The sequence below is a fragment of the Schistocerca nitens genome, chromosome 2 (genome assembly GCF_023898315.1).
Source record: "Schistocerca nitens isolate TAMUIC-IGC-003100 chromosome 2, iqSchNite1.1, whole genome shotgun sequence".
Lineage (NCBI taxonomy): Eukaryota > Metazoa > Arthropoda > Insecta > Orthoptera > Acrididae > Schistocerca > Schistocerca nitens.
The window spans coordinates 289,046,566-289,057,914 of record NC_064615.1 but is presented as its reverse complement, the minus strand read 5'-3'; positions in this window follow the sequence as shown (position 1 = coordinate 289,057,914).

Below are 11,349 nucleotides of genomic sequence, written 5' to 3'. Positions count from 1 at the left end.
AAAGCTCAAAACTACTGCCGTGAAGTGTATGAAGTGTGCCAGTTGTAAATTGTGACTCATCTTTTAAAACGGTTGTAATTTTCGAGCAATTATTTGTAATGTATACAATGTTGTTTCATTCTTAGAACATAAAATCACTTCTGTTACTTGTATAGTGAACGTCTGCAGGCCCTGTCGCAGTCTTCTCAGGTTTTCTGTCGACTACGCTCAGATTGCGGGGGCGTGGGGTAGCGGCAAATGTTTGTCTAAATTGCTCTCAGTACAGCAAAAACTCTAGCCGTTCACACTAAGCTAAGATACCACATGTTCAGTTACCAAAATAGTAAACAGTATGTAATGATTATCCCGTCTAACTAAATATCGTAGTAAGAAGGTCACATCGTCTGAATTAAAAGTTTAATACTATCCACAAGACATGTCAAACACTTGTTAAGAAAGCAACTTCATAACTCATGAAATACAACTATGAAACTATTGCTGTTATAAACTGACACTATATGTAAAGAGCAGCCCCTGAATAATGTAACTGAATGGATTCTCCAACACCATTACCAAACACTTTCATAAGCATACAAGGAGGCATTGTAACAAATTAACCTCTCTCTCCAAAATAAGAGATCAAGTTGTACCCTATATTACTACTAATGTACATCACCGTTTGAGTGATCTCGTTCTTCATTTTTTTAAATAATTCAAATTCGAAACGTCTCATACTCTTCATTCTTTTTCTTAGTTGTTGCATCATGTAAGCAAGCCATTTTTCGTGGTCTTCATAATATCAGTACAATAATAAGATTAAGCTGAGATTTGTTTGTTTCTTAGAAATGGTACCAGTATCCTCTACTAATAATATGTAAAGCCTTTGTCTATATTTCAGCATTTCAATAACATTGGGAAGCGACTGGTTTGGTGATGAGTCGATTATGCGACATCCGCAAAGCATTACACTGAGGTGACAAACGCCACAGAATACCTCCTCATATGCTGTCAGAGATCCTCTTGCCCGGCGTAGTGCAGCAGCGCGACGTCGCATGGACTGAAAAAGTAGTTGGAAGTCCCTGCAAAAATACTGAGGCATGTTGCCTGTATAGCAGTCTATAAATGCAAAAGTGTTGAAGCCGCAGGGTTTTGTGCACGAACTGTCCTCTCGATTATGTCAAATAAATGTTCCATGGATTTATATTGGGCGGTCTGAGAGGCCAACTTATTAATTAAAATTGTCCAGAATACTCTTCAAACCAATCGCGAACAATTTTGGCCCAATGACATAGCGCATTGGCATCCATACAAATTCCACTGTCGTTCGGGAACATGAAGTCTATGAACGGCTGCAGATGGTCAATGATCCGTTCAGTTGGACTAGAGGACCCAGTCCATCCCATGTAAACACAGCCCGTATCATTATGGAGCCCCCACCAACTTGCAGAAAGCCTTGTTGACAACCTGGGTCCATGGTTTCGTGGAGTCTGCGTCACACTCGAAACCTACCATCAGTTTTTACCAACTGAAATCGGGACCCATCTGACTAGCCAGGGTTTTGCAGTCGTCTAGGGACCAACCGACATGGCCAGGAGCCCGGGAGAAGCGCTGCAGGCGGTGCCGTGCTGTTAGCAAAGGCTCTTGTTCAGGTCATCTGCTGCCGTAGCCCATTAACGCCAAATTTCACAGCACTGTCTTGAAGGATACGTTCGTCGTACGTCCCACATTGATTTCTGCGGTTGTCTCACTCGGTGTTGGTTGTCTGTTAGCACTGACAACACTACGCAAATGCCGCTGCTCTCGGTCGTTAGGTGAAGGTTGTCGCCCACGGCGTTGCCCATAGTGTGAGGTAATGTCTGAATGTGGTATTCTCGGTACACTCTTGTCATTGTAGATTTCAGAACAGTGGCTTCCCTAATGATTTCCGAAATGGGATGTCCCATACTTCTAGTTTCCACTGCCATTCCGCGTTCAGAGTCAGTTAATTCCCGTCGTGCTGTCATAATGACATCGGACATCTTTTCCCATGAATCACCCGAGTACAAACGACAGCTTCGCCAATGCACTGCCCTTTCATAACTTGTGTACGCGATACTACGGAGTCTGTATGTGTGCCCATCACTATCCCATGACTTGTCATCTCAGTCTACATGGAGATATGCATTCCTTATAACTTGAACCTTGCACTCTACATTTCTTGTCATTAAGTCCGATTACAACTTTACACATCATATTATCATGGCCACCAAGCTTTTCCGCTCCCCAGGACAACTCTACACGTAACCCCAAGAGAAAACCATAATAGCAGGTAACACAGGCGTTGAGACCCAGTAGGAGGTTTGATATTAATGAACACTGATATTTTAAAGACACATATTTCTTTGTTGTCCTCATGCTGTGGCCATTGTGATACAGCGCACGTCCAAATAGTTGATTTTTATTTCCTTCACAATAACAATTCATTTTCATGGATATATTACAGAATGAGCACAAACAATATATTACATAAGAAATGTGAATACTTTACGTACAAACTTTATTATGAAAGAAATTTTTTACAGGTTTTTTACATTTAATGCTACTTATGTATAATGTTATTACATTCAGCGTTTTCCATAGAACCATTGTCCTCTAATTAAGACAAGGGGAAGTCAAGGTTTAAATCATATAACATTATGAAATATCTGAGCAATGAGGATGGAACACGTAATTTCGTCTGAAAAATATACATCAAGGGCATGAGCACGTAAGTAAGGGGTTTCTGAATTAACATCAGTTACAAAGATGGTTGTTACCTCAAGTTTAATTATTTCACACAGTTTTTTCAGGAATGTAAACTACTTACAGGTACTTACATTATTTGCAACAAAATCAATGATCATCTCTTTCATGTGGTAGTGACTCCAAGGCACTGTGTTTACCGTATCAAGATGTATCAGACGTTTATCCTTTTGTGCATATAAAGCAAGTTTATGTTGTCTGACAGTAGAAACAGCATGTTGCTTACACTGAACTACATGCTGCCCTTGCGAATCCAGCACTAGCCCGCAGTCGTCAATGGTTAACCAACTAACAGAAGTTTTTTCATACATTCTGCTATGCGCATAATGCACAAGACCTCGGTCTCTAGAACAAAACTTTTTTTTTGTAGACTGACAAATTCTCTAAAGGGTTCAATATTAAGTTCATCTTTTATCAAACCAACCTCTTTTTTTATTTACCAGTGGAATATTTTATTTCCCCCACAGTCGTTTAATCCACAACGTAATAGCATATGAACTATCAGACCAATTGTGTGATTGGATTGAAGAGTTCCTAGATAACAGAACGCAGCATATCATTCTCAATGGAGAGAAGTCTTCCGAAGTAAGAGTGATTTCAGGTGTGCCGCAGGGGAGTGCCGTAGGACCGTTGCTACTCACTATATATATGTAAATGACCTTGTGGATAACATCGAAAGTTCACTGAGGCTTTTTGCGGATGATGCTGTAGTATATCGAGAGGTTTTAAGAATGGAAAATTGTACTGAAATGCAGGAGGATCTGCAACGAATTGACGCATGGTGCAGGGAATGGCAATTGAATCTCAATGTAGACAAGTGTAAAGTGCTGCGAATACATAGAAAGAAAGATCTTTTATCATTTAGTTACAATATAGCAGGTCAGCCACTGGAAGCAGTTAATTCCATAAATTATCTGGGAGTAGACATTAGGAGTGATTTAAAATGGAAGGTCCATATAAAATTAATCGTCAGTAAAGCAGATGTCAGACTGAGATTCATTCGAACAATCCTAAGGAAATGCAGTCGGAAAACAAAGGAAGTAGTTTACAGTACACTTGTTCGCCCACTGCTTGCATACTGCTCACCGCTGTGGGATCCGTATCAGATAGGGTTGATAGAAGAGATAGAGAAGATCCAACGGAGAGCAGCGCGCTTCGTTACAGGATCATTTAGTAATCGCGAAAGCGTTACGGAAATGATAGATAAACTCCAGTGGAAGACTCTGCAAGAGAGACGCTCAGTAGCTCGGTAGGGGCTTTTGTTGAAGTTTCGAGAACATACCTTCACCGAGGAGTCATGCAGTATAATACCTTCACCGAGGAGCCAAGCAGTATATTGCTCCCTCCTACGTATATCTTGCGAAGAGACCATGAGGATAAAATCAGAGAGATTAGAGCCCACACAGAGGCATACCGACAATCCTTCTTTCCACAATCAATACGAGACTGGAATAGAAAGGAGAAACGATAGAGGTACTCAAAGTACCCTCCGCCATACACCGTCAGGTGGCTTGCGGAGTATGGATGTAGATGTAGATGTTGATGTAGATGTTGTGTGCAGCGAAACGCAAAGTGTCGAACTTTGTATGCACATCACTCCTGACATCCTCCTATATATTTGGAGTTTTAACGTGAAAGTTTAAGTTGTCATTGTTAGTGTAGGACAGGTTTACAGGATTTGGCACAAACTTCTTTAACATGAAATTTGATAAGAATCGGTTTTGAAACACCCAAAATAGCGATTTCCTACTGCAATGGGTATATCAGAGATTACATTCAGTGTGGTCAGTTCAATGGCGAGCTGCCTTTGCAGGATGTTGCTGTTCTTATGCCCATCACCTTTCACAAATTTTGCACGGTTTTTCCAAGCACACTACTACTCATCATCTGCAAAAATTTCTTCTTGAACTCAGTGCTTTAACTTAACTTCAACCAAACTCAGTGCTTCATTTTCGTGCCTTAATTTCAATGTATGGCTTCATCGATGGAGCGTGCCTAAATGATAAAACAAAATTATGTTGTGAATACCTTTTCACACACCTCTAACGAGTAACATAGTTTTTCTTATCATTTCAGAATAACATTCAGTCGTCAGCTGCACAGATATTTTTATTTTGCTTTACTGGTTTCAACAAATTAATTTGTCATCTTCGCACGTATCAGTTTCTTCTTCACGTAAGCATAATGCCATGACATGTCCAAAACTGTTTGTATTGTATGTGATTATTGTATATACAGACTGGTTTTCTTATCACACAACGTCGTGAAATCATTTCTTTCTATCAGATGGTGACACAATATTTTCCGGACAAAAGGATAAACCCAAATGTAAATAGCGAATGCTCTCGGGATAACTGAGCTCTACTTCTAAAAATCTTCCTATGTTGGAATCGTGGGCACGTTTTCATCCACAAAAGTTCCGACACTCTCTGTAGGACACCATTCAAAATTTGCCAGGCATCATTAAGATAATTCAACATCACCAAGCTGTATAGGCTATTCAAATAGGTAAGAAACAAGGTTTACTATAGTTTCGACTACTTTTCAAGGTCTGCAACTTCTTGGCACAGTAATGAGTAAGAAAACAAATATTCTTGTACAAAATCTGCATTAACATTTTTATTTACATTTACACATAGAAACCACTCTTCCTTAATTTTTGTTTGGCGTAATTCTAATAAAGTCTAGCTTAATTTTTAACTTCGAATTTAAATGTGTACCTGAATCATCTAATTCTTTCTCCAACCAGTGAAAACCAAAGAAGGTATGTTCTCGAACTCTAATACATGCATGAAGGTAACAGACACAAAGAAGGTATGTTCTCAGACACTAATACAAATCTAGCGTAATATCTTTCGGCATCAATCTTCGGTTTGTTAATGGATGAAAGTGTGTGGATTCAAGATTTTAGAGGAAGACCAAGGGATCAGTACCGTAATCAGGTTCAAATGGATGTAGGTTGCAGTAGTTACTCGGAGATGAAGAGCATTGCACAAGATAGAGTAGCGTGAAGAGCTGTATCAAACCAGTCTCCGGACTGAAGACCACAACAATATATAACTTGATAAAACGATTACTCTTCTTCTTGCACTATTCATCTACTGCTTATACCTAATACTACAGACGATAAACATTTGTGTGACTTTATAGTGACAACTATCACGTTTGGAAAATTCAAGATCGGTCAAACGCAGTGTTAAAGGCCCATTAAATTTACATTTCTCAGACCAAAAATACTTATAAATTGCAGGAGTGGCTACAGACGTATTCTTCTACTTTCTTGTAGAATGATTGTGGATTTTCAGTTTCTGTCTAACTTCCAAAGGCAGCCGATTAACAACGGAGCTAAATTTCCTGAATGAGTCTGCATCATTGTGGATATTTTGTGAATAAATCTGTCTAGAATGCTTGATGTATTTCGTTTTAGCGACGTTTCAGCAAATGAAATCATCAGATCAAAACTTACAGCTTGTAAAACAACGATCAGTGTCAGTGTCAATAAAATCTATGCCTCAGTGGGACGGCTACTGTCAACTGGGCTCAAAAAATTTACAAAGATATAAGTTCTAGTAGAGTGGTGAATGTATCGTCTCCGCCTCTCGGTAGAGCTTGTATCTTTGAAATTTTTGGAGCCCAGCTGACAGTAGCCGACCCACTGAGGCAGAGGTTTTGTTGATAATGACACTGACTGTTGTTTTACACGTTCTACATTTTTATCTGATGATGACATTGTGATGTAGGTGAAACAATGTCAAAAGTATACGTATTACGTGATCACAAAACACTGGCAACCTGTTATAAACTGTTGCACCAGAATATAAAACGCCATTTGGAACCATGTCATATGGTAGTGTAGTCTACATGAAAATCATTTTTAGTTCTAGTATTGTGGTAGTGAATTTCGTGGTTCCTCCTAAAGTCACTAGGTGAGTACTTGGCATTACCTGGGTATGTACTTCTTCCAATTTTGTTCTTCAATCTCCTCCTTCTCCACCTCTCTACTCATCTTCTCCCTTCCTCTCTCTACCCACCTCCTTCTCTCCTCTTTCTACGTTCACGTCTCCCACTCCCCACACTATGTCCATCTCCTCTTGCACCTTTTTCTGCCCATCTACTCCTCTTCATTCTCTCTGTTCATCTACTCTTTCCCTTTGCCCATCTCCTGCTGCCTCCTCTATCTCCTCCTCACCCCATCTATCTCCTCGTTGCCCTCTCTATGTCCATCCTCTTCTCCGCTGTCTCAGTCCATCTCTTATAGCCCTTTCCATCGACTCTTCCCTTTCTCTGTCCATCTCTTTCACCCAATCTCTCTTTCCATCTCCTCCTTCCCCCTCTCTGTCTGTCCATCTCCTCTAGCCCTCACATTACTGCCCCCACCTCAATGGAAGGTTGCTGGTTCTTACCCTCACAGTATATATTTCCAGATAGACAGTAACATGTTTGGTATGGTATATACCATAAAAATACTGTGTTTTTTTTTAAGAATTAACCGTCATCTATGAGCACTAAGTATACAGACATGGTCATGTGCTCATTAACAGTAAAAGTTTTTTTGCTAAGAAACCTCTGCATGAAATGCTATATTTTGTCGACCACAATGACAACATGGCATGAAGTTGTAACTCACAATGAACACGTTTAATAAAAAAATTTTTTGAAGATCCTAAGCTGACAGTTTTATCTACCCAATCCGGTTTCCAAAATTAAAGATGAACTTATGCCAGCTTCACTACTGAAAGCTTTTCACCAAGTAAAACAAATAGCTTCTTCTAATTTTTCAATATAAAAAAATTCAATCTGAGTTATAAGTGAACCAAATATGATTGAAATCACTCTGTTGGTTTAGGTGGAGATGTGGAGCTTACTTACAAACATGTTTGTTATATACATGGATACCATTATAGACCAGACGTATTGGCATGTAAGACTAAGACTGAAGAGGACCCTTCTAAATTTTTTGTCACTAGCACATAACGTTCTTGCTGTGCGCTTCAGGGCAATAAAATCTTTCTTGACTAACGCTGCTCGTAACCCGCCGAGGTCACATATATAAGCAGTCCTGCAGCATGCAGTTACTTCAGATAATGAGCGTCCATGACGGTGAAGACCTTACACTTCACAAGTTTATGCAAGAAGTATAGTGGGAGAAATAATGGTTGACTCTGGCCTCATTGACCCTGATGGATTTCTGCGGAGAGACGATAATACACTCCTGGATATGGAAAAAAGAACACATTGACACCGGTGTGTCAGACCCACCATACTTGCTCCGGACACTGCGAGAGGGCTGTACAAGCAATGATCACACGCACGGCACAGCGGACACACCAGGAACCGCGGTGTTGGCCGTCGAATGGCGCTAGCTGCGCAGCATTTGTGCACCGCCGCCGTCAGTGTCAGCCAGTTTGCCGTGGCATACGGAGCTCCATCGCAGTCTTTAACACTGGTAGCATGCCGCGACAGCGTGGACGTGAACCGTATGTGCAGTTGACGGACTTTGAGCGAGGGCGTATAGTGGGCATGCGGGAGGCCGGGTGGACGTACCGCCGAATTGCTCAACACGTGGGGCGTGAGGTCTCCACAGTACATCGATGTTGTCGCCAGTGGTCGGCGGAAGGTGCACGTGCCCGTCGACCTGGGACCGGACCGCAGCGACGCACGGATGCACGCCAAGACCGTAGGATCCTACGCAGTGCCGTAGGGGACCGCACCGCCACTTCCCAGCAAATTAGGGACACTGTTGCTCCTGGGGTATCGGCGAGGACCATTCGCAACCGTCTCCATGAAGCTGGGCTACGGTCCCGCACACCGTTAGGCCGTCTTCCGCTCACGCCCCAACATCGTGCAGCCCGCCTCCAGTGGTGTCGCGACAGGCGTGAATGGAGGGACGAATGGAGACGTGTCGTCTTCAGCGATGAGAGTCGCTTCTGCCTTGGTGCCAATGATGGTCGTAAGCGTGTTTGGCGCCGTGCAGGTGAGCGCCACAATCAGGACTGCATACGACCGAGGCACACAGGGCCAACACCCGGCATCATGGTGTGGGGAGCGATCTCCTACACTGGCCGTACACCACTGGTGATCGTCGAGAGGACACTGAATAGTGCACGGTACATCCAAACCGTCATCGAACCCATCGTTCTACCATTCCTAGACCGGCAAGGGAACTTGCTGTTCCAACAGGACAATGCACGTCCGCTTGTATCCCGTGCCACCCAATGTGCTCTAGAATGTGTAAGTCAACTACCCTGGCCAGCAAGATCTCCGGATCTGTCCCCCATTGAGCATGTTTGGGACTGGATGAAGCGTCGTCTCACGCGGTCTGCACGTCCAGCACGAACGCTGGTCCAACTGAGGCGCCAGGTGGAAATGGCATGGCAAGCCGTTCCACAGGACTACATCCAGCATCTCTACGATCGTCTCCATGGGAGAATAGCAGCCTGCATTGCTGCGAAAGGTGGATATACACTGTACTAGTGCCGACATTGTGCATGCTCTGTTGCCTGTGTCTATGTGCCTGTGGTTCTGTCAGTGTGATCATGTGATGTATCTGACCCCAGGAATGTGTCAATAAAGTTTCCCCTTCCTGGGACAATGAATTCACGGTGTTCTTATTTCAATTTCCAGGAGTGTAGTAAGAGCCCTTAAGGTCAATTTTTTCAACTATTCCGAGTCGTGGAAAAGGCACGCGACCCTCAACGCATTTACAGGCGGCAGACCGCCGCAGCCTGTGACAAACTGTTAACGGCGACGAATTTAAAAGCGGTTCGCGTGGAAACACCTGTTGAGGCGAGATCGGCTCCTAATGTTTTCGACGCGGCCCGTAGTTGATGTGTGTGTGTGCGTGTGTGTGTGTGTGTGTCCGTGCGAGGCAATTACGAGCGGGTGCGCCGCCGATACATCAGCAGCGAGCCAATCAGTAGCGCAGCCGGCAGCCAATGGCAGCGCCACGTCTGCCCTACGTCACTGTCTCGCCGGCCTCTAATTAGCGCACGAGAATGGTGGTAGCCGCCACCGCTAGGTACCCCTCTCTAGTAGGGGGGAAGTGGAGGGGGTGGGGGTGGGAGACCGGGGAATCCCATGATTTATCTGCCTGCTGGCCGCTGCTTGCTCGCGCTCCTAATCACTTTATCGCTTTCCTTCATTTGGGGAGAGCAATTTGTTCCCAAAGCAAACACGGCATAACTCAAGAAACGTGCGGCGAGCGGGTCGCGAGTTCATCGTGGTGGCAATTAAGCCCTGAAATATGTCGTCCGCTACAAACATTCGTGTCGCTGAAAACGGCTGGTTTCCTGCCTTTAATGACGGCGGAACAGCCGTGTCGATAACATATGCGCCTCGCTCGTCAGTTGTTGTTATTACACTAGAGTGGAAGCGTTTCCTGCAGAAGTGGGCTACAATAACACTGTCGAACTAAGTGTATATGATAATTCTGTAAGCCCACACTGTGTAAAAAGGAAATTCTGTTAAAGTGGAATGAGCACAACATACTAGAATAGGGGACGTCATCAGCATGTTATGACCTGTAATCAGTGTGAGACAGCAGCTGCCATGTGGTTATATTATAATCCTATCCAGTCTTAGTGTTCAGACATACGGCCGGGAGAGCCGTGTGCCGACCATATGCCTCTCCATATCCGCATCCAGTGACGCCTGTGGGTGGAGGATGACACGGCGGCCGATCGGTACCGTGGGGTCTTCACGAACTGTTCGCGCTGAGTTTAGTTTTAGTACTCAGCTGTAATTTCATTTGTGTGGGATCAAGTGCACAAAATAAGCCGCGTAATCAGTAATAGCATTTGCTCTTAATTACGCTGCAGGGATAAAATGCAACGCCCTTAAGGAGTCTGTTCAGTGGCATCAGGACATGATACGTGCATACTGAGCGGCTGTAGTGTTAGTGATTCATTTGTCACGGGCACCGGCGATCAGATGCGCCTTCTGGTTTCACACTGCAGCCAGTTAACTGTGCTAAATTTAGAGATGAGCAGTGTTTGCAGCATTCATTCTAGGGTACAGACATGCCCCATCAAGGAGTATGTTCTCCTGCTGAACAACGCTAGCCTTTTGAAATTGGTAGCATTGTGGGTCCAGAGGGAATACTGATGGACATATCAACGGACTATTGCACATGTTGAGCACAACTTTTCTGTAGCGTGTTGCAACTTTCAACAGTGGTCTATGAAACATTCCCACGGCCGTGGCTCATGTTCTGAACCTCTGCGTGGTAAGACGCACATCAAGACTGATGCACTGCAAAACCACTGATGGCGCCGGCCGTTGTGGCCGAGCGGTTCTAGACACTTCAGTCTGGAACTGCGCGACCGCTAAGGTCGCAGGTTCGAATCCTGCCTCGGGCATGGATGTGTGTGATGTCCTTAGGTTGGTCAGGTTTAAGTAGTTTTAAGTTCTAGGGGACTGATGACCTCAGATGTAAAGTAAAAAAAAAAAAAAAAAAAAAAAACACTGATGGCCGGCAGAACACCATTTGGGGAAGAAATAAAGCCACAGTTGCTGTGTCACCAGGGACCCGTACATCAGATTCTGGACGTTCACGTAGTAAAGGCACACATCAAGGTTGACGCATTGTAC